This window comes from Cherax quadricarinatus, unplaced genomic scaffold, assembly GCF_038502225.1.
Source record: "Cherax quadricarinatus isolate ZL_2023a unplaced genomic scaffold, ASM3850222v1 Contig117, whole genome shotgun sequence".
NCBI lineage: Eukaryota > Metazoa > Arthropoda > Malacostraca > Decapoda > Parastacidae > Cherax > Cherax quadricarinatus.
The window spans coordinates 291,532-310,452 of record NW_027195143.1 but is presented as its reverse complement, the minus strand read 5'-3'; positions in this window follow the sequence as shown (position 1 = coordinate 310,452).

Here is an 18,921-nt window from a genome sequence, read left to right as displayed (position 1 = left end):
TGAGAATACCAAGAAACAATTAACCCCAGAGGATTTGCCACCCAGGATAACCCAAAAAAGTCAGTGTCATCGAAGACTGTCTAACTTATTTCCATTGGGGTCCTTAATCTTGTCTCCCAGGATGCAACCCACACAAGTCGACTAACACCCAGGTGAACAGGGAAAAATGCCTGGAACTAGTGCTCATATTGGTGAATTTAAAGCCAGCAAAGGTTGGTTTGAGAGATTTAAGAATCGTAGTGGCATACACAGTGTGATAAGGCCTGTTCTGGAAGAAAATGCCAAACAGGACCTACAGTACTCAGGAGGAAAAGGCACTCCCAGGACACAGTGTCTCATCAGTCATTGCTGCATCTTCAATAAAGGTAAGTGTCATTTATTCTTCATTTAGTAGACTAGTACATGCACAATATATACTGTGCATGTACTACTCTACTATTGTGCATGTATCCTTCTCTTTGTGTGTGGGAAAATGTATATTTCATGTGGTAAAAATTTTTTTTTCATACTTTTGGGTGTCTTGCACGGATTAATTTTATTTCCATTATTTCTTATGGGGAAAATTCATTCACATAACGATTATTTCGCATAACAATTACCCCTCTTGCACGGATTAAAATCGTTAACCGGGGGTCCACTGTAATCTTAAAAGATGTTGGCTCATAAATTTTCTTGTCCTCGAGAAGTCATTCACCTTAAGTGTTATTTACATGGTGTTAAACCCACATTGGTTATGCATAATTCAGTACAAGGTGTTGTGAAGGCTCAATCCTCCATCTGTTAATCTCAAGCCAGAAACTCTACTTAATTGTACTCGTCTACTCAAGAAAGGTGACAAAAATTCTTGTGCAGCCATTCATGGTAATTCTGAGAAAATATGTATATGTATTATTATTTATTATTTTTATTATTATTATTATTATTATTATTATTATTATTATTATTATTATTATTATTATTATTATTATTATTATTATTATTATTATTATTATTAATAGGAAAGTGCTAAACTCGTAAGACTCGATGACTCTTAAAGCAGATTGGGAAGGGGTGGTAGTTATGTGATCTGAGAAAGAGGAGGTTATCCCTAATATCTTGGATCATCCCTTCAGCATATCTAGGCACCTGTCCCCACCCCTGCATTAGTATGTACACAATCATGCTTTCATATTTATACATACAAGTTCACACATACACCTGCATGCTTTTAACACACAAGTTAACACACTTAAAAGCTCTCATCTATATTTCAAGATTTTCTCCTGAATAATAACTTGGTTTTCATTTAATTTGCAAGAATATATGAATACAGTATACAGTATATATGCTGCAGATATGTGACGCTCTTTTAAAAATAAGTGAAAACAGATGCGCAGAAGTTAACACTTGATTTTGCTGGATTTTTATCTTTGCTTCCTCATTGAAGAGAATTGTATTGTATGGTTTATATTTTTAATTTTGACAACAGTATGTTGACAACACTTACATTATTTTAGTACAGATTAAGCATGATTTTCACCTTACTGAAGAAGGATGTGTTTGAGTGCATGAAGTTTTTGTCTATATAATTTTATGGTTGGTAGGACATGTGTGTAACCAATGCGACATTTTATTTTTGCCAACATTTCGCTCTCCAGGAGTTTTGTCGTGCCATTGTGAATAAAATTCTAACCACCATTTCTAAGAGATTTTGCATACTAGTGCAGTATGTCAGTGATACCAGGCAGGTAACTGTGGCCAGCTACCTGGCTAGTATTTGAGTGGATACTGAAGTTAGTACAAGGCCAGGTTTCTATCCCTTGGTATCACATGGAACTTCCTTTTACTCAGGAAACTTCACAATTGCAGATGATTCTTATACTAGACATCTGACTTGGCCCAGTACTAACTGCTGTAGCCTTTCAGGTTATCTTTGATGATTACCATGATGGTTGTTACTATTACCAGCATATTGATGGCAGTTACCTGGCTCTACGAACGTTTGGATGTATGATAATAGTGGAAATGATGTAACTGGACATCACTTCTCGTTAAAAAAGACCCTTAATATGTGACCAAGTTATTGTCACTACAGTGGGACCCCTGTATCTGCGGATCCTGTATCCTCGGTTTGCCGTGGATAATTGATGGTGGCAGTTCTTAAAAGCCTAAGAGAAGTCATGAAGTGCTTCCCATCAGTGAAAAGTGATAATTCTCCACTTATTGTGCATAATCTATCAATTAACCTTTGTAATATCTAAAGTAAAAATTGCTATCCTCAATTTTGGTATCCCCGGCAAGTCCTTAGAACGTATCCCCGTGGATACAGGTGTCCTTCTGTAGTAAACCAACCTTGCGTGTTTTGAGTTAGGCTATTTGCATGTAACTCATTACTGACATTATTGTTTTTAAGTTGCATATTTGACTTTTTTTTTTTAAATTCATCAGTATGAAAATGGTCAATATTGACATCATGAAATAATGTCTTCAATAATGTTTACCAAGAAGAAAAATAGAATTTTAAATTTTTTGCTAATGGTCAGTAAAGAATATTTTGGTAATAAATTGTTTTTGCTGTTGCTAACTGCTAATTTTAAATGATAGTTGTATATCAGCTTCGAACAGGCAGTTATTGTCTTCAGTATGTGTGTTCATGACCCCCAGTCACATGCAGTTTAGGAATGATGTTTGTGATTTATTTTTTAACAGGTGAGAGCTTGTGTTTATTGACACGCATATATACTCGTAATAACTAGAGTGGAACAGAATTCTTCCTCCGTAAACCATGCATATCATAAAAGGCGACTAAAATGCCAGGAGCAAGGGGTAAGTAACCCCTTCTCCTGTATATATTACTAAATTTAAAAGGAGAAACTTTCGTTTTTCCTTTTGGGCCACCCTGCCTTGGTGGGATACGGCCAGTTTGTTGAAAGAAGAAGTGTAATGAACACTCTTCAATGCTCAGTAATAACCCTTGTGGAGACGGCAACTCAGAAGATTAATTGATCTGTATATTTCGACCCCCTTCTGGGGTCCTCATCAGCAGATGACCAATTAACCCTTCAACTGTCCAAACGTAGCTCTACATTTTCGCATGTAGCACTCCGACCTTGATTTTCTCCATGAGAAAGCATGTAAAAAAATGTAGACCTACTTTCGGAGCACTACGCGAGGGTTAATCTTCTGAGAGTCTGTCTCCTTGTGGGTTATTATTGAGCATGTACCCATAAATTTCTCTTAAATATATATATATGTGATATTCCTAAAAGCATTGTTTATTGGTTTATTTATATAAGTAATCAAAATATTTTTTGTACAGTATTTGTGCAAGATGCATCACTGTTGCTGAATGTTTCAAGGAGTTAGTCAGTAACACAGATGCAAAAAGCAACTTGAATTGGTAGTAAACGCAACATACAAACCATGTTTATTCGAAATTAACTAGCAGTGTTTTCAAGAAGTTGACTTCCTCAAGGTAGTCTTGATACACTTCCTCAAGGTAGTCCTGATACACTTCCTCAAGGTAGTCTTGATACACTTCCTCAAGGTAGTCTTGATACACTTCCTCAAGGTAGTCTTGATACACTTCCTCAAGGTAGTCTTGATACACTTCTTCAAGGTAGTCTTGATACACTTCCTCAAGGTAGTCCTGATACACTTCCTCAAGGTAGTCCTGATACACTTCCTCAAGGTAGTCTTGATACACTTCCTCAAGGTAGTCTTGATACACTTCCTCAAGGTAGTCTTGATACACTTCCTCAAGGTAGTCTTGATACACTTCTTCAAGGTAGTCTTGATACACTTCCTCAAGGTAGTCCTGATACACTTCCTCAAGGTAGTCTTGATACACTTCCTCAAGGTAGTCTTGATACACTTCCTCAAGGTAGTCTTGATACACTTCCTCAAGGTAGTCTTGATACACTTCCTCAAGGTAGTCTTGATACACTTCCTCAAGGTAGTCTTGATACACTTCCTCAAGGTAGTCTTGATACACTTCCTCAAGGTAGTCCTGATACACTTCCTCAAGGTAGTCTTGATACACTTCCTCAAGGTAGTCCTGATACACTTCTTCAAGATAGTCTTGATACACTTCCTCAAGGTAGTCTTGATACACTTCCTCAAGGTAGTCTTGATACACTTCCTCAAGGTAGTCTTGATACACTTCCTCAAGGTAGTCTTGATACACTTCCTCAAGGTAGTCTTGATACACTTCCTCAAGGTAGTCTTGATACACTTCCTCAAGGTAGTCTTGATACACTTCCTCAAGGTAGTCCTGATACACTTCCTCAAGGTAGTCTTGATACACTTCCTCAAGGTAGTCTTGATACACTTCCTCAAGGTAGTCTTGATACACTTCCTCAAGGTAGTCTTGATACACTTCCTCAAGGTAGTCTTGATACACTTCCTCAAGGTAGTCTTGATACACTTCCTCAAGGTAGTCTTGATACACTTCCTCAAGGTAGTCTTGATACACTTCCTCAAGGTAGTCTTGATACACTTCCTCAAGGTAGTCTTGATACACTTCCTCAAGGTAGTCTTGATACACTTCCTCAAGGTAGTCTTGATACACTTCCTCAAGGTAGTCTTGATACACTTCCTCAAGGTAGTCTTGATACACTTCTTCAAGATAGTCCTGATACACTTCCTCAAGATAGTCCTGATACACTTCTTCAAGATAGTCCTGATACATGGACAGTGCATTTCTGATTTGTTGAGTTTACTTCTTAGTTTTGATTGGACTTCCAGCGGGCGTGCGTGGGCGTGTTAGATAGGAGTGAATGGAGACGAATGATACTTGGGACCTGACGATCTGTTGGAGTGTGAGCAGGGTAATATTTAGTGAAGGGATTCAGGGAAACCGGTTATTTTCATATAGCCGGACTTGAGTCCTGGAAATGGGAAGTACAATGCCTGCACTTTAAAGGAGGGGTTCGGGATATTAGCAGTTTGGAGGGATATGTTGTGTATCTTTATACGTATATACTTCTAAACTGTTGTATTCTGAGCACCTCTGCAAAAACAGTGATTATGTGTGAGTGAGGTGAAAGTGTTGAATTATGATGAAAGTATTTTCTTTTTGGGGATTTTCTTTCTTCTTAGGTCACCCTGCCTCGGTGGGAGACGACCGACTTGTTGAAAAAAAAAAAAAAAAAAAAAAAATAATAATGATAATTCTAATTTGTTGTCACTAGAGAAAATAGAAAAATGTTAAGACAGCATTTCCACTGAGGAATTCTTTGTGACTCAATTAACTGTTAAAGAATTTTTAAATATAAAGAAGAAAAAGGCACAATACTGCAACTGGAACAATACACGTATAACCAAGTTGTAAACTTCTTTCTTCTTTGTGTGTGCTGCATAATCCTACAGGTTTAGCACTCCCCCTTGATTAAAATAATAATCTTCTCTGTGCGGGCTATTTGTGCATCGTGTGAATTTTTTTAAATACATATAGTAAAAAAAAAAATAGTGATATAGGTAAGGACGTGATTCATCAGACTTTTTTTTAATTATTTATAAGCACTCTATGACCACCCCTTGGGTTTAGCACTTAACTTGATTATAGTATTATTATTATTAATGATTTAAAAGGAAAGGTAATTTTAGCATACAGGTTTATTGTTACACTTTATTATCATTGTGCTTTTATATTTGGAAAATTGTGATATACATAATTTTTTTTAATATGGTGGCTGTCCTTCACTCTGATAGTGAGACCCATAAAAAAATGGAGAAAACAAATTTACCATCATTTACTCAATCATTATCTTAGTAATAATAATAATAATAGAATTACCAACAAAAATGTAAGGTAAATGGGCATAGATGCAACTAATATGACATTTTATTGTGGCAACATTTCACTCTCCAAAGCTCCTGGAGAACTAAACGTCATCACGGTAAAATGTCAGTTACATCTGTATGTATTTACCTAACATTCATTATCTTGGTAGAGGCGTGCTGAGGTCACAGTTCAGATGATCCCCGGAGCTGCAACATGCTCATCCCTTCCTTAGTGTGCATGCTCTGTACTTGCTCACTTCCAGGACTCAACACATGAACAGATTCAGTTTACCCGGAATTCCTTCATGAATGTGGAAAAAAGGCACTTGTGTACAATTCAGGACATATATTAAAAATTTAAAAGAAACCTTTCGACACTTGTGGCAAAACGTCATCTCTGATAAATGTCCCAAGCTGTACATTGTGTCTTTTTCTACATCTTGTCAGTATCACCATACCATTTTTCAGTTCCTTCATGAATATAAACTGTCATATTCCAATAGCATATCAAATCATAGAAAAAATTTGAACGAATTTAAGGAAAAATGTAGTTAGATAAGATATTCTCTGTGAAGACTTGAGCATTGTCATACCACTAAATAAATATTGCACTGTGATTCCACTAAGAGCACTTCCAACACAGGTGCAAGTGGTTACAGCAGAATTTATTATATTAATGCATGGAGGTTAATTTCAAATCTGCCTTGCCCATGAAATTAATGGGGATGTGAATTTATTCAAGAGTTCAGATCATCAGGTGTTTATTGGTTTATTGACCCTTGTGGGTTTAGTGCTTAGTTTTGATTGTAATAATAATTATTGGTTTTATTTGCTCTGAAGCATCTGGTAGTTTGAAATCGCTCATTCGCACTTTTCAGAAATACAGTATTAGCGACATTCTTAGGAATTCTGGCCTGACTCGGAAGTTCCTGAGAATACTTAATACTATAAAAGTCATGCAATTTTTAACTTCATGTTAGGAGTAGCAATGTTGCATAGATTGAAATCAAAGCAATTTTTCTACAGTTAAAATTTAGTAAAATTATACTCTGCACCTTATTAATTATCGTAAAAATATCTTTTTCACCTTTTAAAAGTCCATAATAGTAGATGAGCAGCATGTGTTAACATTACCGACCTCCTAGCTATCTTTAAGAGTGAGTTGGATAAGTTCCTCAGGTCAGTTCCTGATTAACTGGGCTGTGGTGCCTGTGTTGGACTTTGTGCTCCTAGCACCAACAGCCTGATTAATCAGTCCATCATCCTGGAAGCCCAGTTATGAGCAGGCAGCAGGAGCTGTGGTTCCTACAGTGAACTTCAAGTAGACAAACCCTTGACCACTGTCTTACCTTCAACATAGGCAGCTAAATCTGCAGGACTGAAAGGTTTATCTTAATATACTTCCTGGCTTCTTAATATATTTCCTGGCTTCTTAATATATTCCCTGGCTTCTTAACCCTTAAACTGTCCAAACAAATTTACGTTCACATGCGTAATGCTCTAAAAGTAGATCTACGTTTTTTTACTTTCTTCTTTCTTTCAACACACCGGCTGTATCCCACCGAGGCAGGGTGGCCCACCGAGGCAGGGTGGCCCACCGAGGCAGGGTGGCCCACCGAGGCAGGGTGGCCCACCGAGGCAGGGTGGCCCACCGAGGCAGGGTGGCCCAAAAGGAAAAACGAAAGTTTCTCCTTTTACATTTAGTAATATATACAGGAGAAGGGGTTACTAGCCCCTTGCTCCCGGCATTTTAGTTGCCTCTTACAACACGCATGGCTTACGGAGGAAGAATTCTGTTCCACTTCCCCATGGAGGTAAGAGGAAATAAACAAGAACTAGAAAGAAAATAGAAGAAAACCCAAAGGGGTGTGTATATATATGCTTGTACATGTATGTGTAGTGTGACCTAAGTGTAAGTAGAAGTAGCAAGACATACCTGAAATCTTGCATGTGTATGAGACAGAAAAAAAAAAAGACACCAGCAATCCTACCATCGTGTAAAACAGTTACAGGCTTCAGTTTTACATTCACTTGGCAGGACGGTAGTACCTCCCTGGGCGGTTGCTGTCTACCAACCTACTACCTAGGACGCTTTTTTTACATATTTTCAAATATAACAAAAAAAAAAGTAGATCAAAGTTTTTTTTTTTTACACGTTTTCAAAAGTAAACCTCTTCAAGGGGGGCTCCTTGGCGTGGTGAAGAGGCTCTTGGTCTGAGGAATTAGACCTGTCGGTCTCCTTCCTCAGACCGAACCTAATTACCCCCCAATCCCCCGTTCCCTATCCCATCCTCCCCATCCTCCCCTTTTTCCTTTCCTCCTCCTCCTCCCCACCCCTCCCTTTTGCCCTTCCTTTTTGGCCTGTTTTTTTTTTTTTTCTTCTTCTTCCACAGGCATGCTAGTTCCTAGGTAGGGGAAAGGGTACTGGGGTCCATCCCATTCCATTGAGGTTCTTGGCGGTGGCGTAGTTTGCCGTGGAATCTGGATTTCCTGGGGATGTCCCGATCCCTCTCCTGTATCCCGGAGGGTGGCTTTGGGTGTCTCTCGGGCGACGGGTGTATCTCTGGAAGCCACCTTTCGGATTCCGGGGGTGGTGGCCGAAGGAGGTATGCTTTGTGGCGGATTTCCGGCTGCCCTCTTTTTTGTCCACCGAGGTAGCTCGGCAGATGTGAGGTTGCTATCCCGGATTGCTGGTTTACTGGCATGATGGGTAGGGTATGGCACGGGTTCCATGCTGCATCTGCGCTACTAGCGGTGCTGAGGTCCTCTTGGGCGTGGAGGGAGATTTCTGGCCCTTTCATTCCTCCCGGGAACTATCCCTCCCCAGTCCCCCCCTTTTTTTATTCTTTTTTTTATTTTTATTTTCTTTTCTTTCTTTTTTTTTTCTTAAAAACAAAAAGAAAGAAGTAACCTAACCATGGCAGCCGTAGTCCATGAACCTGCTACCCCCGGGCCCCTTCTTGATACTGCACCCCGTTCTGACCTACGCCTCGGGCATAGGATTCGCAGCAGTGTTTCCTGACAGCGTCATACGAGGGCATTTACTATCTTCGGCTAGTATTTTTACTGCTGAATTGTATGCCATCCTTACAGCACTTATCCGTATTGCATCTATGCCTGTGTCATCATTTGTGGTTGTCTCAGACTCCCTTAGTGCTCTACAGGCTATCAGAAATTTGATACACCTCACCCCTTAGTCCTCTGTATCCAACTTTGGCTATGCCGCATCTTTACCAAGCATAAAGATATTGTTTTTGTTGGGTCCCTGGTCATGTTGACGTACAGGGCAATGAACAGGCAGACACTGCTGCGCGGTCAGCAGTACATGACCTACCAGTTTCATATAGAGGTATTCCATTTACGGACTATTTTGCTGCAATATCTTCCCACCTTCACACCCGTTGGCAACACCGTTGGTCTACTATGCTCGGCAACAAACTTCAGTCTATTAAACCAAGTATAGGTTACTGCCCATCTTCTTATCACCAGTGTCGAAGTTGGGAGACTACTCTCCCATCTTCGCATTGGCCATACTCGTCTTACTCATGGATATCTCATGGAGAGGCGCCCTGCTCCTCTCTGTGAGAATTGCCAAGCTCCATTATCAGTCAGCCACATTCTGTTGGACTGCCCACTTTATCAACGAGCACGCAGAATTTACCTCCGTCGTCGTCTTCGCTCCGCTGCTCTCTCTTTACCTTCCCTTCTCGCTGATGGACCCACCTTTCATCCGGACTCTCTCATTGACTTTTTGACAACAACTGACTGACTTCACAAATTCTGATACCTTCAGCCCTTTCTACTTCAATCTCTTGCTACCCTCTACCCCCGTACTATCCCCTGCCCCGCTGTTTTCTGTAACCTACTGATCATCCCTCCTCCCTTCTGCCATCCAATACCCTCACTTCCTTCCCTACCCTGCAGCGCTGTATAGCCCTTGCGGCTTAGCGCTTCTTTTTGATTATAATAATAATTGCTAAGCAAGGAGCATACTATAATGGTAGTGGGTTTGTGTCAACCATCTTTCACATTGTTATAATGTCACTTTTGCACCATTTATAACATTTCTGGTATATTTTTAAATTTATACAGAAGTGTACTGTGTATTGTAATACACAGAATGGAAGAAATCAGCTCTAATATACATTTAGGTATGCATACTGAATCATTGGTAAATGAGTATGTCACTAAGTGAGGAGAGGCTGTATTTTAAGGTGTTATTTACATTCATTGATACTCATTGGCATTAAATGAAAATGGACTGATTAAATATGTCCACTATACAGGTCTCCAACACTTTATATATGTTTTAGTTATGATTTTCCTATTACCTGATGTTGCATTTCAATCACTAATTTGTTTTTTTCAATATGTATTGAATAAAGTCACATTACTGTGGTTGGAACAAATAACAAGTAACCGTGCACCTAGTTCGGGTTACTTGTAGTGCTGTTGTATTCACCGAATGTGAATAATGTAGCTTGTAAGACTTATTGAAGATTCTTATAATCCACAATTAATTGTTGATGGCTTGATTAGGCTTAGTACAGCTGCCATGAACCTATACCACATCTACCACATAAAATAAGGCATACCTATATTACCGTAGTGATCCATTGTATATGTTAACCAACGAAAATATGCCACAATGAAAATAGGAAATAAAACCCGAGTTTTCATGTGTTTACACACGTGTTGGACTTTGGTTACACATACATGTAAGCAAATGAAAGCACTCAGGTTTTATTTGCTCTTTTCACTGGTATTTTTTCATATTTGCAATCACATGTTTTATTGTGATTACTTCTATGTTACCCAATGTATTGATTACAGTGTGTACCTGGAGGACACTCTTGTTGTAGCTCTTATGTGAGTATTACAGTGTGTACCTGGAGGACACTCTTGTTGTAGCTCTTATGTGAGTATTACAGTGTGTACCTGGAGGACACTCTTGTTGTAGCTCTTATGTGAGTATTACAGTGTGTACCTGGAGGACACTCTTGTTGTAGCTCTTATGTGAGTATTACAGTGTGTACCTGGAGGACACTCTTGTTGTAGCTCTTATGTGAGTATTACAGTGTGTACCTGGAGGACACTCTTGTTGTAGCTCTTATGTGAGTATTACAGTGTGTACCTGGAGGACACTCTTGTTGTAGCTCTTATGTGAGTATTACAGTGTGTACCTGGAGGACACTCTTGTTGTAGCTCTTATGTGAGTATTACAGTGTGTACCTGGAGGACACTCTTGTTGTAGCTCTTATGTGAGTATTACAGTGTGTACCTGGAGGACACTCTTGTTGTAGCTCTTATGTGAGTATTACAGTGTGTACCTGGAGGACACTCTTGTTGTAGCTCTTATGTGAGTATTACAGTGTGTACCTGGAGGACACTCTTGTTGTAGCTCTTATGTGAGTATTACAGTGTGTACCTGGAGGACACTCTTGTTGTAGCTCTTATGTGAGTATTACAGTGTGTACCTGGAGGACACTCTTGTTGTAGCTCTTATGTGAGTATTACAGTGTGTACCTGGAGGACACTCTTGTTGTAGCTCTTATGTGAGTATTACAGTGTGTACCTGGAGGACACTCTTGTTGTAGCTCTTATGTGAGTATTACAGTGTGTACCTGGAGGACACTCTTGTTGTAGCTCTTATGTGAGTATTACAGTGTGTACCTGGAGGACACTCTTGTTGTAGCTCTTATGTGAGTATTACAGTGTGTACCTGGAGGACACTCTTGTTGTAGCTCTTATGTGAGTATTACAGTGTGTACCTGGAGGACACTCTTGTTGTAGCTCTTATGTGAGTATTACAGTGTGTACCTGGAGGACACTCTTGTTGTAGCTCTTATGTGAGTATTACAGTGTGTACCTGGAGGACACTCTTGTTGTAGCTCTTATGTGAGTATTACAGTGTGTACCTGGAGGACACTCTTGTTGTAGCTCTTATGTGAGTATTGAGGTTGTGTTGCATAATATTTATGTTTAACTTATTATACACTTAGTAAATTATTTGATTATTATTGTGTAATATACTGTAGTACAGTAATACATTCAGTTAACTTTTACTCAAACTGTATTTGTAACGGATATATTTATGCATTATTAAAAGATCTTTCATGGGCAATTCTTTTACACTACTGGATAGTGAACACTGAGAAACATTCTCAGAGCCGCAGTCATGCTTGTTTCTTGGGCATGTGTCTTTCTTGAGAGCATAAACACACTAAATTTAGCCCCATGTGCGTTAATTTTATTACTATACAGAATTTGATGTTTTTTTTTTTTTATCATGTAATAAGAGTAGTAAGTTCACCACATGCCATAGTTGAATCTGATTTTATTTCCCTAGATATTAATGAGTCCAGGTGGTGTGGAGTACAGTGCGTGCACTATGAAGGAAGTGGGGGGGATACTTGTAATTTTGAATTGCATCTGCATCTCTCTGGCAAGACAGTGAGGGAGTGAATGATGGTGAAAGTTTTTCTTACTTTTTGGGTCACCCTGCCTTGGTGGGAGATGGCCGGTTTGTTGAAAAAAATATACGTATTAATGTCATTTCAAGAGAGGATAAATTGTGGCAGATGGGAATATTACCAATCTTATTATATGATAGAAAAGTATTAAATGCTGTATAATAATAATATCCTATAAATTCTGTAAATTGTTGGTGCATTACTCTTTAAGATGTGAAGATCTTGTAGTCTTTACGCCTAGTGACGTGTATAAGAAACCTCGCATAATTCCAAGACATAATACAGTATAAGTACATGTAGTGTACTTGTAAAACATATATTAATTCTTTTTGCAGTTATGGAGCTATTTGCACTCTGCACATAGGATGATTAACATTTTACACATTTGTATGTGATATAAACTTCGGTAATAAATACTGACAAGTTGGTTTAGAAAGACACGTAAGCAAATACTATGACATATTTATTAGAAAACGTTTCGGTCCTGGGACCGTGATCAAGGTCCCAGGACCGAAACCTTTTCTAATAAATATGTCAGTGTTTGCTTACGTGTCTTTCTAAACCAACATTTGTATGTGTTTTTAAACTCGTCAGCCATCTCCCACCGAGGCAGGGTGACCCGAAAAAAGAGGAGGAAACGCTTTCACTGTCATTCAACACTTTCACAATCATTCAACATTTTCATCATCATTCACACATAATCACTATCTTTGCAGAGGTGCCCAGATGTGGCAGTTTAAATGTGTTATATTCAAGAAATGAGAGAACTCACCATAAACCTTTATAGTGAACTTACTGCATGTCAGTATTGCAATCTCTCATTTGTGGAATAAATCATGCTTGTGATGTGTTAAAATATGCCTTTGTAATCAACACACTTCTCCAAGAAAGTCTGGACCAATTATGTGAATTATCATATTAGAGAATATTGATCTTCATGTTAAAGGACTCAGTGCCCACCTATACAACTTTGAGAGGACCCTGCGGGCAGTGTTGGTGCTCATTCTGTACACATTTTTGTCTTAAACCATAACATTTATTTTTTTATATCCACTTTTCATTTTCATTGATGTTCTGCGAAATTTTATATAGCAGCATCGATGTTCTCAACACACAAAGCATCACAGCTCACAAAATCATAACACAATTGCAAATGAACCATGGAAGGGGGAGTGGCTTATGCAGTGGTCTGGAGTTTAGGACTTATTTGCCATGGGTTCAAACCTCGACCCATTCCATGGTTAATGAAGCATCGTGTTTCATCAAGACGTTTGATGTGTAAAATCTCCTGGGAAGGTTGAGACATTCTTCTGCTACTTATACTTGTTTGTATTTTACTTATTGTTAAGTGGCAGCATTTGTTTTGGACAAACATTTTCATGAATGTGAATATTAACCAGATATCCATGATATTCAGATTGTGAGAGAGAGAGAGAGAGAGAGAGAGAGAGGTGTCTTTTGAAACACAAAATGAAGCCCAATCTGAAACAGAATTTATTATAGGGAAAGAATTTAGTGGTACAGGGCATTTGTAAATTCTGATCATTAGAAGCCTAATTCTCATGAATTTGTTTATTTGACTGTACTGTGCATTTCCTTCCGCTTTGGTGTGTTCATCTCACTGATGTACCTCGTCCTGTCTGATGAAATCGTAGTCTCTTTACTTTCATTTCTGTTGACTGGGGCTGGCCAACCACAACTCACTGGCCCATGGCCAGGCTCTGGGAATAGGAAGATTCTTGAAACTCATCAACGGTATATTAGTTTGTGCATGAGATCTCACGAAATAGCACAATTGGAGCCAGCTGGCCAAGTGGCTTACACACTGGCCTGGAGTTTTAGTTCTTGCTTGCCGTGGGTTCTAACCCTACCCGTTCTACGGTTTGTGTGTCATTCGTTTATGTGCATCACCCCAACGTAACGCCTGCATCACACTCACCACCACAGTGAAGCTTTCACATCACATCACTACACTGAAGCTCTCACATCACTTGCCACCACACTGAAGCTCTCGCATCACTCGCCACCACACTGAAGCTCTCGCATCACTCGCCACCACACTGAAGCTCTCGCATCACATCCACTAATATCATTATGGTACCTCTCATAACTTTTTAAGTACAGTACTGTATATGGGGAATTAGGCCTGTGGAATTTTTAAATCAAACTTGTGCAGTAGATAGATAAATATAAAATTTTTAAAAGGACATTAAAATGCCCCTCAACCTACAGTTGCATAAATGCAAACACAGATTTGAAATTTTGATGGCCAAAAATGTAGACAGAATAAATTTGCTCCATAAAAATGCATCTTATGCAAGGTCCAAGTGCATATATTATTTATAAAATTTGAATGTGCATTTTTTTTTTTTGCCAATTTTTGTCCTGTTCTCTAATTTTCAAAAAATATTTTTTACCTTCCTATCATGTTGACAAAAATATGCCCCTTCTGGGAACGTTGATACCGCCCTTGTTTTAATGTGTTACTTGCTGATGGTGCATTATAAATTTACATTGTACTGTATTAATCCAAAATTGTAATGCAGTGCATGTATGTATGTTCGCTAGCGGAAAAAATAAAACTGAAGTGTTTAGTGTAATTTTTAAATATCAATAGTTATTTCCAAGCTATGTACTCTATAGTATATTCATCATAATATGTATTGTACAGAATTACAATAAAGAATTTATATTTCTTTTTAAAATGTTTTATTGGATATCCTCTTTCAATATACAGTAGTAGTAGTAGTAATAATAATGATAATCTTTATTTCTGCAAGTACATGATACAACTTATACAGACCATAGCTCTACTGCAAAGAAAGTCCCTTGTTATGTGGAGCATTTTGGGCAAATTAGGTTAATTTTACCCTCGGGATGTGACCCACACCAGTTGATTAACACCCAGGTACCTACTTACTGCTAGATTAATTACATGGACTTGTAGTCAGATGTGACTACATGGAGAAGCCCTGAATCGGTCAGTCTCTCATAATGCCTGGGCTACGAGAGGTAATTAGGTTCAATCCTAGGAAGGGGAGGATAGCGTCACTGTCTTGGATCAAAAGCCTTTCAGCATCAAGGTTACCCCCACTTCTTACAGGCACTCTCACTGAGAATATTTAGTCAGATTAACTCTCCACCATTGTTAATGTGGGAGTGATTGTTAGTCAGAGGGCAATCTGACTGGCATATACACACTATGGAAAGATGGCAATTGAGTGAATGATGGTGGATGCATTTCCCTCTATTGGTCACCCTGCCTTGGCGGGAGACAGTTGTTGAGCTAAAATAAAAATTACCTTTCTTGCACGTCAGCCTGTCATTGTTTTGAACACAGCGCTGTATGACCCTTGTGGGTTTAGCCCCTCAAGGGAGGCTCCTTGATGCTGGTGAGGGGCTCTTGATCTAGGGAATTGGATCTGTGCTCCAGTTCCCTGAACTGAACCTGAATACCTTCCAACCCCATCCCCTCCACGTGTACTGTATAATCCTATGGGTTTAGCACTCTCCCATGATTATAATAATTATGGGTTTAGTGCTTAGTTATGATTACAATAATCGAGGAAACCAGTTAGCTGGACTTGAGTCCTGGAGGTGGGACATACAGTGCCTGCACTCTGAAGGACGGGTGAGGATATCTTGCACCTTTCCAACTGTAGTGTGTGCTGTATGACCCTAATGGGTTTAGCACTTTTTTTGTTATAATACTAATAATTAACTAGTGCAGGTATGCCTCTGGCAAGACAGGTTAGGTTAGGTTTGTTAGGAAACGGGGCAAGTGTTTCCTGACACGGGTCTTAGTCACATGATGACCCACAGCTGGAGCTTATGGTCATCTGACCGAGGCCTTCCACTGGCTTATCCATCCACCCCTTTAAAAATTATGATCAGTTATAACCATTTTGGCAAAATAGTAATGGAGTGAATAATGGAAGTGTTTTTTCTTTTTGAGGTGGTCCTGCCTTGGTGGGTAATGGCCGTTGTGGCAATAAAAAAATTTATATATTACAGTACATTAATATAATGTAAATTTTATTGAATTGTAATAAATTAATAAATAATATCTGGCTTCTTTTCTCAGTATATCTGGTGAAAAGCTTTTGATCCAAGGAACTGGAGCAACTTTGCATTACACCTGACTGCCTACAACACACGAGGTGCTGTGACCCCTGCAGGTTTAGTGCTTCCTCATATGACAATGTAATACCACTGATACAATATAACCCTCGCCCGTTGACTCAACCCCTGTCACTACATCAGGTAAGTACATGATAGTTGACTCAACCCCTGTCACTACATACAGGTAAGTACATGATAGTTGACTCAACCCCTGTCACTACATACAGGTAAGTACATGATAGTTGACTCAACCCCTGTCACTACATACAGGTAAGTACATGATAGTTGACTCAACCCCTGTCACTACATACAGGTAAGTACATGATAGTTGACTCAACCCCTGTCACTACATACAGGTAAGTACATGCTAAAGTCATGCTAGTTATTAATAATATGTTTATTCACTACCAGTACATATACAAGGTGTACAGACCATAGCTGACATCACTGACATACTACTACATAGAAAGCCGCTTGTTATGCTGAGCATTTCCGACAAATTATGTCAGTTTTGTCCCAGGATGCGACCCACACCAGTCAACTAACACCCAGGTGACCATTTCACTGATGGGTGAACATAGACAAGCGGTGTAAGGAAACAAGCCCCATGTTTCTACCCTCACCGGGAATTGAACCTGGACTCTCAGCGTGTGAAGCAAGAAATTTTGCCACCAGGCGCCACGGGCCACCGTTTCACTTAAGTGACCTTGGAACTTGACATCGATCTCCCAAGGGACCCAAGAGCTGGAGACCAACATTTACGAGGTCCAAGAGTTCACCCAGCACACTAGACGTCTAACAACTGTGGCTAAACACCCTCAGTAGGTCCAGGAGTCTAAAGTGAGTAACACGTTTAGAGTTGTATGTGTATACTCGCCTATATGTGGTTGCAGAGGTCGATTCACAGCTCCTGGCCCCGTGTGTGTGTGTACTCGCCTATAAGTTGTTGCAGGGGTCGATTCACAGCTCCTGGCCCCGTGTGTGTTACTTATATGTGGTTGCAGAGGTCGAGTCACAGCTCCTGGCCCCGTGTGTGTGTACTCGCCTATAAGTTGTTGCAGGGGTCGATTCACAGCTCCTGGCCCCGTGTGTGTGTTATATGTGGTTGCAGAGGTCGATTCACAGCTCCTGGCCCCGTGTGTGTGTTACTTATATATGGTTGCAGAGGTCGATTCACAGCTCCTGGCCCCGTGTGTGTGTGTGTGTGTGTGTCAGTCCTGGGAGTCCCCGTAGGTAGGGGGAGGATGGAGGGGTAGTTGGAGAGCACCATCTTGGGTGAAGGTAGGGAGGGAGGGAGTGGATGTTGGAGGGAGGGGAAGGAGGAAGGGGAGAGGGGAGGGAGTTTCTGGAGAGTTTATCTGGAGAGAGTTCCGGGGGTCAACGCCCCCGCGGCCCGGTCTGTGACCAGGCCTCCTTAGGTCAGTGTCCCAGGATGCGACCCACACCAGTCGACTAACACCCAGGTACCCATTTTACTGATGGGGAACATAGACAACAGGTGGAAAGAAACACGTCCAATGTTTCTACTCTGGCTGGGAATCGAACCCAGGCCCTCACCGTGTGAAGCGAGAGCAATAAATGCACCTGCTTCCTCGTGGGACCTGCAGAACACCTGCAACATGATGGGGGGGGGGAGGAAGTAGAGAAGAACGGGAGGAATTACAGTGAAGGATGACAGGATGAAGGAGGTGAAAGAGAAGAATTTAAGGAAAGACGAGAGAAAGAGACAAACAGTGAAAAACAGCGTAGTGAAAGAGGAAGTACAAGCAAGGAGGAGGAAGAGAGAGAGAGAGGAACTCTTACAAGGAATAAATTGTAGGTGGCCTGGTGGCTAAAGCTCCCGCTTCACACACGGAAGGCCCGGGTTCGATTCCCGGCGGGTGGAAACATTTCGACACGTTTCCTTACACCTGTTGTCCTGTTCACCTAGCAGCAAATAGGTACCTGGGTGTTAGTCGACTGGTGTGGGTCGCATCCTGGGGGACAAGACTGAGGACCACAATGGAAATAAGTTAGACAGTCCTCGATGACGCACTGACTTTCTTGGGTTATCCTGGGTGGCTAACCCTCCGGGGTTAAAAATCCGAACGAAATCTTATAGAGGAGGTAACATAGGGAGATGTAAGGAAGTGTCGTGTAGTGGGGGAGCTGAGACTATGATGGGAGGGAGGATATTGGGAGGGGGAGATGGAACAAAGATGCAAGACAGATGGGATGGAAGGAAGGAAGGCAACAACAGCTGGGTAAGAGGGAAAGGCTGGTAGATGTTCATATTTCTGTGTAAATATTAGCTTTGTAGGACGGCGAGTCAGCGATACAGGTTATAAGACGACCTGCTGACAACACCTGGTCGTAGGACCTGCTGACAACACCTGGTCGTAGGACCTGCTGACAACGCCTGGTCATAGGACCTGCTGACAACACCTGGTCGTAGGACCTGCTGACAACGCCTGGTCATAGGACCTGCTGACAACACCTGGTCGTAGGACCTGCTGACAACACCTGGTCGTAGGACCTGCTGACAACACCTGGTCGTAGGACCTGCTGACAACACCTGGTCGTA